The sequence below is a fragment of the Rhopalosiphum maidis genome, chromosome 2 (assembly GCF_003676215.2).
Source record: "Rhopalosiphum maidis isolate BTI-1 chromosome 2, ASM367621v3, whole genome shotgun sequence".
Classification (NCBI taxonomy): domain Eukaryota; kingdom Metazoa; phylum Arthropoda; class Insecta; order Hemiptera; family Aphididae; genus Rhopalosiphum; species Rhopalosiphum maidis.
The window spans coordinates 80,149,302-80,164,918 of record NC_040878.1 but is presented as its reverse complement, the minus strand read 5'-3'; the positions used below and the strand labels follow the sequence as shown (position 1 = coordinate 80,164,918).

Genomic DNA, 15,617 nt, shown 5'->3' with positions numbered 1-15,617 from the left:
TTTAACGTATTTATGAGTTTGTTTGAGAAAAAATGCTTCTTCGTTTCACTTTAATTTGAATTATTATTTATTATTTTATTGTACCTATCATTTCGTGTATATTATCAAAAATATCGATAAGCCGATAAGAAACGCACGAAACAATTATATAGTACGTGAACGACGGTATTTCAGCGTATTTCAAATGACGTCGGAGAGGCACCGTTTTACGCCGCCTCTGATTTTGTACTTGTGTACACAAATTACACACACCACGCGTATGCACGTGACTGGTTAATTTAAGTAGAACTACGCATGCGCAATAATCATAGTGAGGCACGTTTTGTCATCGCCTCTGCGTACTGAAAATAGATTTACTATTATGGTCGGTGTCAACCCGCAGCCACGGCTAATGGTACTGCGGCGGTGCGGCACGTTCAACAAAAAAATAAACAATCAATTGTTATTGTTGTAATACATATGTGTATGTCACTATACGTAATTAAAATTGTATTGTATCATAGCTATTCTTATATTTTTGAATTCCATTCTTACTGTTTAATTTTTGTTATGATAGTGGGGGAGGGGGGGGGGGTTATACATAATTCGCCTCACTAAAAAAATACAACCGAAACCGCCACCGCGTTCAATCATACACGCCATTGTTCAATGCGATCTGCAGTGTATCGCGTGAACCACTATACGTATTGTGATCGTAACGTACACTGTATTGTCTATACTTTGTTTTGATGTCGGTATTATATATGTCGCATGGTGCGCTTGCAGAAAGCATGCGATTTCTTCGTTGCGAGACGGCGACAATCCAATTCGATAAGTCAATACGACAGAACAGTGGTCGTGTAAGCTTTGGGCTTTACGTCGATTCGGTCGGGGCACTGCGCAGCGGCGGCGAGGTCCGTGGACAATACGGTTCTATCAAATTACGACGACGTACATATTCTTTTTTCCGAAAAAACCGCGTCTGTACTTGTGAAAGGTACCTATGCAAGACGTTGCGGCCGCGGATACGCGTTCCCGCCGTATGCATTCGCCTAGCACAATAATATATTACCTATACATTAGGTGTTTCCGTATCGGACGCGGAGGGCGGTATTTGCCGATTTTCGGTTTTCTAACATTACAGCAGTCAGAAGTCTATCGACGTTTAATAACATACAAATCATCATGCTGTTTCGGTCGGTGTAAGTTGTCTGACCGTACGATGTCGAATCGCGTATCATAACAATACGACTCGACGACGGTTGACTAGCGTGCTGTCAAAGGATATACTACTCGAGCGAGTTATATGATATTCTATAAATGCGTTTAAATTGTTTGGGCCCAACGTTCGGCGGCGCTTGACGGAGACTGAAGAGGTTGTTGACAACGATAATGGGCATGTGTAGTTTACGGACAATCACGAGAGCTGTAACGAAATCCGTCCGGGAAAGTCTACGACTGCGGTCGTATAGCGAAAAACCGGCGTACACGTCGCGACTGGCAACGGCGAGCGGACTGTTATTAAACGGAAATTCGATGATTTGCAGATAACGCCCAACGCCGATCGACAACAGTTGCCGGTGTTCGGCAAACGTTCGGAACAACAGCGTAGGGTTCGCGCTACGTTCTCGCCGCACGGCCGTCGTTTAAAACGGTAACCGTCCGCGGTATAAACAATAGCACGAGCTCGCGGTGACGTGATTCGACGATAAATGGTAAAATATCATATTACAAGGTGTGTGTGTGTGTGTGTGTGTGTGCGTGTGTGCGGGTATAATGCGCATCGTGCAGTATAGTTATACCACTAGTGTCGTTGTGTGTAAACGCTGTATTATTTAACTGTTGTGCTTATGCGCGAATACAGCGCGTGTGCATAATATTATTATGACATTATATGTATTGTTTGACGTGGCTTATGTGTGTCATTTCTGTAAGTGTGAAAATTGCGTTTCTTTAAATGTATTTGCGTACCGGGACGCCGTGGCCCACGCTATTCATTCGGCGAACAAATCTATTAAACGGACATTTTCGTACTGAGTGATCGTGACGTTTAAAGAATTCGAGTGATCATCCGCGAGACCGTTAAAATAATATTATACAAACCGTTCGTATAATCGGGATATTGTTACAACTTAAATTATTTTACGAATGGCTATGCTGTTGTCTGTGCGGCGTAATAGCATGACCCTACGTGTTACAATTGTGTTTTAATTTTATGAAATAATAAAATAACATTACATCAATGATAATAAGAGCATATCCAGAATGGGTGCTAGAACTCGAATCGTGAGAATAAAAATTAAAGCTTCTTAACTAGTAAAATAACCTAACTAATAAAAATACGTTGTGATTAGCTGTTGAATTAAAAAATTGTCTTGTCTATTATTAAATCTTTTGAAGACGCGAGAGTACTTCAATCTGATATATATATATATATATATATTATATTATATCAAATTGGTACACTCTGAATTCTCCTTCATTTTGTCATAAAATAAAAATAAATATAAAACGATGTAATTTAATCGTATGTGTGAATCTATTTCTTTCGAGTAGCAAATAAATTATATCCAATATAAAAATGTAAGACAATTTAAAGAATTTATCTTTTCAAACACATACATCTTTTACTGAAAGTAAAAAAAAAAAAAATGAGATTGGTAAATTTTATTAGACGTTCTTATAATGATTTTAAAAACGCTAGTGCTTTACTGTCTTTTTACTGCTTAAATGTTATAGATACATTCTAGAATATGCATCAATATTTTAGTTTCCTCATCTCAAAAATCATAATATCATGCCCGAAGGTGTTCAGAATCATTTCTTGCATTTTTATTATTTATTTCATCTGATATTCCTGGTCAGCACACTTTTTTTTATGAACCATTACCACCTTGTTCTTTAAATCTTTTCAAAAAAAATTTGACATGTATATTATATTTTTACATAAAGTATTATTTGATTTAATCGAATGCCTAAACTTGCTTAAACATTTTTTTCTAGTTTCAGTTACAGTCAATTTTTATATTCCGTGTATTCAGACAAATTATTCTGCCAATTTACCAATTTCACGAATAAAGCGTACATTCAATTATTTAACTTAATAAAAACACTAGTGCTTTACTGTCAGTATTTTAAATATTCTATTTTGATTTTACCGCGTATATTATTATATACATGAATAACAATAAAAAATATGTTAGAATCAAATAAATATAAAATAATATATGGCATCTAAATGATTTCACACCCTGAACATATTCTATTTAACTTATTCATCAGTAAAATACAGTTCATAGTAAAAAACTACGTTCGATAATAATTTGCTATGAACAATTCTATTCTCAGAATACAAAAATCCAATTTCTATGTTGTTCGATTATTATATGAATATAATATGATATAATATGTATAAATGTATTATAATAAACCTATCCTTATAAATGAGTTCTAGAAATATCAAATTTTATTTATTTTTTAGATTCTTAGCAGAGCGATGAATTTATTGATTTTATAATAATAAAATAATAATGTGTGTGTGTGTGTGTGAGTGTTTATTTTTATGTATACATATCCAGTAAATAAGCGAAAAAAAAACTTCAAATTTAAATTTTTAGGGTGGTTTTGGATACAATATTAGATCTAGTTTGTATTTTATAGAAATCGAAGTGAAAATTCTTTGTATTTTTCAAAATAACAGGAAAAAAATAAGGAAAAGCAGGAATTATAACGCAAATCCAGTTTTTGACCAAGTCAATTTTATTTTTTTTGAAGTAATTTGAAAACGAAAATCCGTTAATATTTGATATTTTGATCAAATGTTTATATGATAATCTACTCGTAACTAATATAGTTTTAAAATTATTTTTTTAAGTTATTTATGGGCACTTGAAATTTGTTTTATTTTTTTTTTTTATGTATAAATATTGATAAAAAAATGTAATTAAAAATATTTAAAAGATATAAAAGCAATTTATTTATTGTATAAGTATTTTACAATACTCATTAATTAAAGTACAGCAATTTGCAAATTTTTTGGAATGTACAATTTTTATACGTAAAGCTTGAAAATCAAATCCAAATTAGTAATTTATTCTACTAACACCGTATAATCTAAAAAAATACATAGATGACATTTTTTTCTACAAGTATATTTCTTTATTTTTGGACAAAAGTATATATATAAATAAATATTTTCATTATTTTGTTCAATAACATTATTTGCAGGATCAGTCTTACTTATCTATATTAATATATTTTATATGCGTAATGATATTCACAAATGTAATGTTTTCCACAAAAAAATAATTCAATCTACTGTATTACTACTTAGTACTTACCAATAGTAAAATAAACTGCTTTACCTAATAGCAACAGTCATTTAAAACTAATACATAAAATATACATAGTGAAATAAGTTGATATACGTTCCTTGCTCAGTATTGTTTTTTTTTATACAATGATATATCATTCAAATCATAATAGTGACCGAATCGGTACAGCAGAACGGAACTGCGTCTTGTCTCGAACACCTTTTTATTTATTTATTAAAAGCAGATGACAGACAGGTTTTTGACAAAATAAATATAAAATAGAATATAAATATATATTTGCAAGTATAATTCCCTACGAAGGACCAAAGTAAAAATATAATATAATACTTTATGCAATTACTACATAGACTTAATTATTAATACAATTTAAGTACAATAAAATAAACAAAATTACCACTGTACATGACAAAGGGGTCTCTATTGTGGGTTTGTGGGTGTATTAAATTTGAATTAAATTATATTTAATCATGATATGTTTTTTGATATTGCTATTAAAGTAATTTATTTTTACTTCTAGTATTACTGTAGATGATACAATTTTTTCCAAAAATGTTGCATTTATTGTATTAATATTATTTAATTATTTTATTATATTATAATTATTTATGTATATATATAGCATATTGTATCAACTTATATAACTCAAAATTCAATAACAACTTTCTGTAAATATCATAAGACAGTATAAGTAAATTCATAGTACTTATAAATAGTTTATATTTTATTGACTATAGTAAAAATTATAACAATATAATATACGTAAAAGTGGTAAGTTCTAAGAATAATAGTTTTAAATCATAAAAAAATATTAAAAAATAACTATCACCGTTATTTACTTTTTAAACAAGTAATTTCGATCAAAATTTAATTTCTATTAATCTATCTATAAAAAATAATTGTGTTTATATACTTTTATATTTTATGAGATCAGTATGAGCTACTTATGAAAAAAATTTGTATTAACTAATTTAAAACTTAGATTTAAAAAGAACAATTTTTAAGGATTTACAAATTATAAAATAATATGCATATTTTGAGATTTTGACAAATTGTATCAAAATTTTAACATTAAACGCTTATAAGTAAATATTGTAACTATAGATTTTCGCTATTTTTTAATTGATAAATTAACAACTTAATATGTGTATTAGTTTTTTAAGCATTTATACAAAACAAATGAGTTCAAATCGATATTCACTGGAGAAAGAGTTAAACTACCTACTAACTTACTAAAATTGAATATATTTCGTGTCAATAAATATCTTAAAAATAGTTAACAAAAAAAATTAAAAAAAATATTCTATAATGATAATATAATATAATTATTGAGTGAAAATTTTAAGTATATACATCGGTGTAAGAATAATGTATTGCAAATAAAATAATCAGTGTTGATATTTGTACATATTTATTATATTAGACGACTACCTATTTATCAATAAATTTAAATACTTTTTTTTTTTTTTTTTGTACGCGATACGCAGTAATGATATTTATTATTCGAGCTGGTCATAAATATGTAACGTACGACTTTTATGGAGTTTTAAATATTCTTATTTTAATCTTAAACAATTCGCTTGAAAATCTTGTAATTAAATAACTGCAGTACAAATTAATGCTTTACTGATTTTCTACAGTTTTCGTCGCACAAATAAAACATTAACTTTGGTAGAAATTTCACCATGTCATACTAATGAGTTTTACGCCACAGTTAACGATTTATATTCAAACTCGCAGTAATAGTTTTAATAGTGCGAAAAAAAACATTAGTCTTACGCTGTGGTTTAGATATTAATTATTTACAGAGTAATATAATACGTTCATGATGGCGGGGTTAAAAATTGTGTCCAGCTAGAAAATTATCACGAAAAAGTTTTAACGCAATTACATTTTTAGCACGATTATGATTTTGTCCTCTTTTTTTTGTTTTTTTTTTTTTTTTTTAATGACCGTCACGGGATCCGCATAGAATATAATATTATGTTATATTTAAATTTATTATTATCACTCGTATGAAATACAAATTCGTTTTAGCTTATAGATCGGTCGGATAAGTGGAGTGATTGACGCACTCTACTCCCTCAAATATCAAAAATGTTTCGTAAAACAAGTCACGCACGGACCTAGGATTTCTGGCAGTTTTCTCGATTTCCGTAAAATTTTAAAATAATATTTAATCATAAATCTGAACTCAAACTGATACTAATCTGTGTATGATCGTAACATGAAAAATACAAAACGTGTCATAACCATCAACTGGGGATAATGTTACAAGGAGTAAACGGATTTTCTAGGTCACAATCGCTCGTCATATCACCAAAACCAACGAAAAGTAACCGTGGTATTTTAATAAAATAAGAAAAATAAAGAGGTAAGTATAATATAAGAATTTTATTTTCATTTTCAGAGATGGAATTGTAAAAAAAAATGTGAATTAGATTTTTCACAAATCAAAAGTGGAAGCACGAAAAGTGAGCGCAGGTAAGACACAGCCTCACCGCGGTGTATTAAGAGGGAAGCAAATAAAAATAAAAGATGTAAAACTACATATTTCTCAATTTAATATTTCTTCAATTTCAGCGAACATTTATTGTTATATTTATAATGTTCCATAATTATTATGATTTTCAGTTTTCGTTGCGTATAGTTTATAAATTAATCATGGCGAATATAAATTAATAACATATGAAATCACAACTGACGACGACGTTAGTGGCCATCACATGTCGTGATATCAATATACTACGGTCTATTATCATTTGTCACAATGACTGGGCCGAAATTTATTATTTATTATATCCGTTAGTCGTAATATAAATAAATATATGTTAAGAGTCTAATGAGGTGAGTAAAAAAAATATTCCATCGAAAGTAAATGCTTATTATTTTAATTTTTCGATCAGTCAGTACGTTTTTGGTAAACGGAAAAAATATTTACAAAAGAAAATTCGAAATTCGAAGATTTATAAGTCTGATAGTATACTATAACATCATGTTGATCATTATCATGCTTTTAACTTAGTGTTTTATAATCACTTTTATTAAGCAATATCACATTTTATATTTTATAATCGTGTTTGTAATTAATACGCTAATAAGTTTTAAGAGTATTTTTGTCATCACTGATCACTGATACATCTCAACCGTGACTACAGTTAAAGTATATCCAATTTGAAATTGGAAAATAGAAAAAGTAGAAAAAAATAGAGAAAAAATATAAACATAAAAATAAAAATTGAACTATTTTTTCTAACTTTTATTTTTACTATTTTTTTAAAAAGTAACCAGTTTCTTAGAGGTTTTGGGGTACTTACAATTTCGCGATCACACGCAGATTTAAATTTTCCGATAATTTAGTTATCGATAATAATGTTTTTGTGAAAAAAAAAACATTTCAAGTGACTAATTTACGATTTTTAGGTAATTGTGTCTCTGAATTAAAAATAAATAAATAAAATATACTGTCATCTGATAATGCATATTGTATACTATCCACTTACTTTCGTCGTAGAATCAATGAAAAATAATTGTACCTACTTTATAAATTGTGCGTATAAAATGTTGTAATATGAAACCACTACGATTCAAAAAGCTTACTACGTGACATTAAAAAAAACCTCTTGCATAAGCTTTGTAAAAAACATTGCGCGAATACAAACTAATAAACACCCCCCCCCCGCGCGCCAGTACAGGGTGAGACACACGTGTTTTCACAAATATTTAATTCGCCTCAATTTTTTTTCAAAACGAATTCGATGTATAGCTCTGATAACGTTTTAAAATCTGTTACTGTGGATCATTATTATTGAAGATTTTTATTATTTTTTTTTTCTTTTCGGAAAACGTGCGTTCCGAACAATCGGGTTTCGGCGCACGGGAGGTTTGTTCGTGTCAACAACGATGCCTCGTACACGCGGCACGTACTTACGCGCGTTTGATTCGCAGTGGGGTAGGTCGTCCCGGTCCCTACACAACAATATCACATTATGTAGGCCGGCCGAAAATCCGCGGCGGCGTCGGCGACACGCGGAACCGCGTGCAGATTTCGTTAATCCCGTCGCGTCGCTCTGCCGTTGCCCGACGCCGACTACGACGCCGACGACTACCGCTCCGCCGGTGGCGGTACATCAGTTTCATCGGGACCGTACGCAGCTCGGTCGTGCCCGTCGCCGTCGCGCTCCCTCTCAACCCTCTCACGTCCTCGATCGCGATCGTCTACACAACATTCTCTCGCTATCGCGTTTTCGTCTCTCGATCACCCGCGCCGAATCGCTCTGCTTCCGCGTCCTCGGTCGGGATCATCACTCACATCCGGGGAGGGGCCGTCGCCCTTGATCGTCGTCCGGCGGCGTCGACTCAGGTGGTTCCTCTTCTCCGACAAGTGGACATCACCGGAAATACGCCCGTGAGGTCCCCATGTGACGTACGAAAAATAAATACCACTGGTCCGCGTTGAAATCTCCACATCGAGCCTAACCGCGATTTCAGTCCACTCGTCGCGACGAGACATAATATTATAAAACACCATCGCATATTCATCCGGTCGTCTTCGCGCCTACCGCACTACTAATCGCACTCACAAACCGCACTCCACTTCTGCCGCCGCCGATCCATGTAGTGTTGACGAGTGTGTTCGCAGTGTTCCGCGGCGCGATCTAATTATCCGTACCAATCAGTAAGTATTTTAACGACGTATATATTGTACAATAAGATAATATATAACGTTATGAACGCGCAAGGCCGTAACTGGAAATTAACTTCCGGGGTTAGGGGAGGAGGGGGCTTAAGCTAAAAAAAAATTGTTCTAATTTTATTCTAACACTTTATAGGTACACGAAAAAATTTCGGGGGGTTGAACCCCCCACAGGTACGGCCTTGTAAACGCGTTTCGTATATTATTCCCTTCGATGACGCGTTTCTACGGTTGACGCAGTGATGCCTATTCCGTTTTATAGATCTCCGGTAAGATAACAATACGTCCCGTTCATTGTATCACTGTAATCATAATTATTATTTATCGCATGCGAGAACGACTCCCCGGCTCGAAAAGCGAATAATAAACCGGAAATCGATTCGAATCGTTCGGCTGTCGTTATTTCTATATATTATTGTTATTATTATGTCTTTCGTCGGTAGTTCCGACGCGGGTCGTCGGATAGCGATCGAGATGACGAGACAATGCGTACGATCGCTATGCGTATAATATTATCTACCTATAAACATTTAAAGTGCCGACGAAATAGTGCCGTCAGGTAAGCCGTTGGCTTTAATCGTAAAACGTCATGGTATTTCGTGCTGTCATTGATACTATTATATACACATTGGCGGGGTGATCAGAGTGGATTCGTGACGCGAACGGGGTGGTTTTTATATTATAGCGTTCACGAAGTCTTCGTCGACTTTGATCAAATGCGTTTCGTATCGCTCCGTTTGCTGTGTACGGTTAACGTCAAATGAATAAAAAATAAGTCAATTTTATTCAACCCGCAGACACGGTGTTATAGTTGCGCGTAAGAAATCGTTTCGACGAGAACTCGCGTGCCGTAATAATAATTTTAAAAAATACATATTTTGTGCAATGCCAATCACGACGAAAAACGGTAGGTTGTAGGTATATACCGATTTTTGTTCATAGACGACGGGCCTAGTTGTTACCATGTTTCAAGCAAATATACATATTAAAATGTTTGGAAACTCCGATCACATAAAAAGTAGTTACCGCGGCATTAGTGAAAAGTGCCAATTTTAAAATTATCATAAACCTATAAATTGTTGAAAGTTAAAACAGCTTATTGTACAAGTTAAGTTTGTGTACTTTTTTGAAAAATAAAAACGTTATACCGATTTTATCGTTTAGTATTATAAATAATGTCATCGCTCATCATCGTATTATACAAATAATAAATAATATAAAAGGTCTGTGTGAAATTATGTTAATACTAAAAATAAAGTTCCTAAATATCTCACGTTGAACCCATTAAAATAATATATATATAACTAGCATATCTTTTGAGATCACAATAGGCAAAGAATTATTTTAACTGTTACCTATTCACGTACTGGCCATGGCAAATAAACTACCTACGGTGAAATCAGTTTTATTTTTATTCATTTAAATGATTTCGTATAATTATTTTGTAACGTTACTCAGTTTTTCGAGTAGAATGGAAATCTTAACAATAAAATTAATATCGTTTGTATTGTGTAATTAATAAAGTTTTGAAATTAAACACATTTAGATTAAATAATTTAATACAATTATGTAAATTTCCGTTACTTGTAAAAAAAATGCGCGTTGTTTTATAAAACATAACAGCGTAATATTGTGATTTATTTGTAATTTTGATGGTTTCAAACGATATACATAATGTGCACTGGATAGGTACGCCACAGCGTATGACCTGGTTCGTCGAAATCCGATGATCTCATATTTTAACTGTATATTACGATTGTGCATATCATAGAGAGTGATTTATAGATAAACCGCTCACCTGCAAATCCGTTGCTTTGATATTTTGTCAAACACCACCACTTCGATATAATATTATTATTATAGTCGTACGCGGCCGTAACAATTATACGGCGAAACGCCACGCCAAAGTTCGATTTTATTAGCTGTTACAGGCCGGGACAATGTGATATAATGTATGAATTACGTCCGCTGTACCGGCCGGCTGAAAACGCCGAGGATACCATTCATCAACAATTATTATTGTTTCCTAAGCGCTAAATCCGAAACTGTTATTTCATTAAAACAACGATTTTGTTTCAGCTGAAACGTTGGCTCGCGCATTATTATTATTTGTAAGTTTATGTTTATAGTCAGTGTACGTATCGTTATTGTTAAATGGAAAAAAATCTGCACGTCTACGCGGTGTTTGCCGAACCGTTTCGCTACAGTTATAATAATAATATTTACTTATTTATTAATATTCATATATATTATTATAATAATATAACATTGATGACCGTAACTCGTAAAATCGAGCGAATTTGAAAATTTGATATTACAAAATTTGTACGAATTAATTAAATGTTACACATTAATTCTTAGAACTTTAATATTAACGTTTATTTACGGCAAAAAATAAAAACTCCAAATCAAAACGGCTTTCACGGGGGAGTGTTGTCGATGCGCAATCAAAACAAATCGATCAACTACACGCGAGTATAACTAAAATGTATAATTAATGGATTACGCGTTTCCTTTATGTATCGCCGTAATTCCCTTTTCGCGGAACCGTTTATTATGAACGTACCGATCGGTGATTAAATGATTCCGAATCACTCGCGCCGTTATAAACGTGACTATTGGAATATGTCATAGTTTACTCGATCGGTCGGCCGTAGTGAAAATGATTTCCGAACGCGACAGAGGCGGGACACGGACGAAAAGTTTTTATTTCAAAAACGAGCGGTCAAAACGTACCGTCAAATGCGTGAACACCGTCCCGCCCGCCCGTCATATTTTGAATAAAACGATTTTACGCGTTTGATGTATTATTTTTATTCAATTATTTTTTTTGTTTTTTTTTTATTTATTTTTTTAGATCGAAATCGATTAAATCGCTCGTTTCGGATACTTATGAGCTGTAGTGCTCTCTAACCGAGTGCAAGATTCCTCTTACATATTATTATTTTCGTTTTTTGTACGCACTTTTTTCGGGTCGAAGGTACGCATTTTCGTGCAATCGGCTATATCAACGCGTGTCTACGGTGGTACGTCGAAAAAGGTGTTTCTTACTGGATTGTCTCCTCGACGGATTGTGTAAGCACAAAGAAAAACCCCCGTAAACCGTCGAGACGCGTGTCGAAGGGAAATGTCGGTAAGCTTGGACTTAATAGAATTTCGCTCATAATTGTTTTCGAAGTCCGTGTATCCCGTCCGACTTTGATTATTTTTTTACGTTTCTAAGAGTAAAACGGATAACGGTTTTTCATTGATTTTATTATTATTGTTATTATTTTATTTTTATTTTTGATCACCATCTTTTGTTTGCGCAGTTTTATAAAACGACTGCGATCGCGGTTCCCGGGAAATTGGATTCCCGTTGAAACCGTGATAGACAATAATAATTGTTTAGGACCGCAAAACAGATATTGCAAAAAATTACTATTGTGCTGCACGGGGTACCGATTTGTTTAAAATTTTCCAACTCGTGTTTTTATCCCCTACGCGCGTGAAAACAGTATAATTTATTCAAATTGTTGCGGTGAACTATATATTCAGCGTCGATCGTCGTTTCCCACATTAAAATGTTTGAGTTGTGAATTTTCAGGCCTCGTCGTGTACGCGTTTTTTTCCTGTCTAGTTTACGTTTCAGCACTACGACACTCGCATAATCATCCACTCTACGATGGTAGTATTAAATTTATGGTAATCCTATACAGTGACTAAATTATTATTATAATAACGCGACCATTATAATCGCAGCTCAATTGGATTTGTTACACGACAAGTTTACTTGTCCATTTTCTCGGCGTGAAATCGTCTGATTATTCTGATTATAACGACGGCGAATTCATTCCGTTTGACGATCACACGTGACGGCGGAAATACCGAGAAACAAACATCGCGTCCATTGATTTGTACGCTTATAATATTTTTGAAGTTTAGAAAAAAATAAAACGATAAAATTATACACGAACGGTGACTAACTACATTATTGGGGCTGTTAACACGGAGATTTCATCTCGAAACAATAACCGCCGAATAGCCAAGGCTTTTATTATATTATATTATTATTACAGATTCTCGTGACTTACGGTTATCTACTGTGAGAAAAAAATGTTCGTTTATCACCAATCTTTTGTTTTCACACGATGTAAAATAAACTTTATAATAATATTAAAATGATAGTATAAAATTTGATGTCATAATAAAGCGTTCTGGTTAATATTACACAAGACTTAATATTAAGTTGTTTTTTTTTTTTTTTCACTAATATCGGTGGCATGAGAATATTTACTCGATTATGTATAATATATATTTTACTCGTCGCGCTACTACTAGGAATAGTCAAGTACGGTTTAATTAACCAGTTAATGATGAATAATTGTTTATCGGATAGTATATAATTTTAAAACTTGTAATCACACAATTCAATTTTTTTTTTTTTAACATCGGGTGATATAATGCACTCTTTTTTGACGGCATGACTAAGGATGCTTGAATAAAAACCAATTTACAATTATTATAATGAAGAAAAAATACGCTAATTGTGCATAGGCTTTTAGTTAATCGATGTGAAAAATCGTTTATAACTAATTTCACATAGTGCTTATCGAAAATTAAATAAATTTCATCATCAGACTAAAAAAATAATTTTTAAATTACGCATAAAGCAAACATTTAAACATTTTTTTTTTCATTTATTATTAACTTAAAATGTTTCAACACACTGGGTGTTATTACAAGTATTTGATAATTTTAAAATTTATAACATAAGTAATATTGATAATAAATAATTAATATTTTGGTAACATAATCGAGATTCTTATTAGGAATACAATTTGACGTTTTTGAATAGAATTAATGAGGATATTTATAGATATAACGATAAAAGAAAAGGAGATAAGATTATGGAATACTGCTATTAGCTTTAAGTGCGTTTAGGATTGACGCGAGGGAGATAAGGGGACCAATTAATGAGTTTAAGTTTGAAATAAAAGTTGATATAGTGTCGGCGATAATATTCTCCGTGTGTGATAATTGAATTTTTGTGCCTTCCGTATGTTTGGTCTTGGACTGGCCGTTGGAATCAGAGTCCTTGGCTGGACGGACTCATGGGACTGTTTTTTTGAAAGTAGCTTTGTAAACTGGGCATCCCTTGAAATTTTTAGTGTGTTCCTTTGTGCAAAGGGCGCATTTGGGTGGACTATGGCGGTCTTTGGAGCACTCGTTCGTGGGGTGATTACCACCACACTTTACGCATTTGGGTTCGTGGCAGCAATTGTTTCGCGTGTGTCCGTAGGGTTGTCAGTTGTGACATTGTGGTGGGCCGCGTACCTTTTTATGAGGTTTCTCAATCGAAACTTTGGTATTGAGTAGAAACTTGATGTCAAGAGCATCTTTGTTATTGTCTTGTCTTAAAATATCCACAAAAAATAAAGGTAAAGGACCTTTGTTTTTATTCTTTACATTGTATATGTGTTTAACTGAGTGTCCTAACTCAGCTAAGGCACTAGAAATGTCATTACTTAAGGTGGAAAAGTGTAGATTTCTGATAACTATCCTGTATGGGCGAAACATTTAAACATAAACTCCATGATAATAATGAACCAATAATATTGTGCAAAAGGCGAAGAATAAACTAAATAATGCTTTAAACAAAAAATAAACCCTTACAGTAATTACATAATATAACTTTTTTAATTTACTAATTGAACAAAATCAATGACTTTTCCAAGTATAATATATTATATTTTCAACATTGAAAGACATAATGTCGTCTATTTACTAAAGAATTACAATATATTGAAAATATATTTCAAAAAAAAAAAATAATAATAAATGATAATAATGACGGACAGTTTATTTATTAAAATATTATTATGTATAAATACTTATTAATGTAAATTTATATTTATTCTAAGCACTTAAAAATTTACAAATTTAACATAGAGATATTATGTAGAGAGACTATTTACATGGATTAACAATGAAAAAATATAAACTAGATCATTAATAACAATCATCCCGTAATTTGAAATTTAAATACTGATAAACCACAAAAACCACATAATATGAACAAAATATGTTACATAATCGTGATATAATAATGTTGATAATGTTATGATATACTAAACAGATGTTCGTGGTGAAATGTAGTCGGATGCAATACACATCTCTATCATCACGACTGCACTATACTGAACGCTTTTATTTGTTACATATTCCTGTGTCTAACTATAACGCATGCAACTGTTTTATGTATTCGTAATTTTATATATAACTATGCACTTTGCTAACTGTGTATCATTATCATTATTATACAAAAATAAATTTTATTGCAGTAATCGTAGAAAAATACAATATTTTGGTTGTACTTATTGGATATCAACGGAGAGAACGGTCCGGAATCCGGATCCCACGAAAGTTATGCAATAATATATGCTACTAAAATATATGACAAGCGACTTGTGGATAACCATCAAATACAAACAAACTCAAGAAAATAAAAACGAATATAAATAAATGGCGTTATACTACCACTAATGTATTATATTGCTGAGCAAACAATATCACAACCAGAGCATGAATAATTGAGAGCACAAGCCTTGCACACATAATAGGTATACAGG

General features: G+C 32.4%; 1 protein-coding gene across 2 annotated transcripts in view; it reads left to right on the top strand.

Annotated features, from left to right (window-relative positions):
* The first annotated feature begins 8,462 nt into the window (after positions 1-8,462).
* Positions 8,463-15,617, top strand: part of LOC113551894 (cell adhesion molecule 3-like) — a 405,828-nt gene continuing 398,673 nt past the window's right edge. For both annotated transcript variants that reach the window (XM_026954455.1, XM_026954456.1), the window contains exon 1: positions 8,463-8,988. The gene's annotated coding sequence lies outside the window, so the exon portion shown is untranslated. The remainder of the gene's footprint in view (positions 8,989-15,617) is intronic.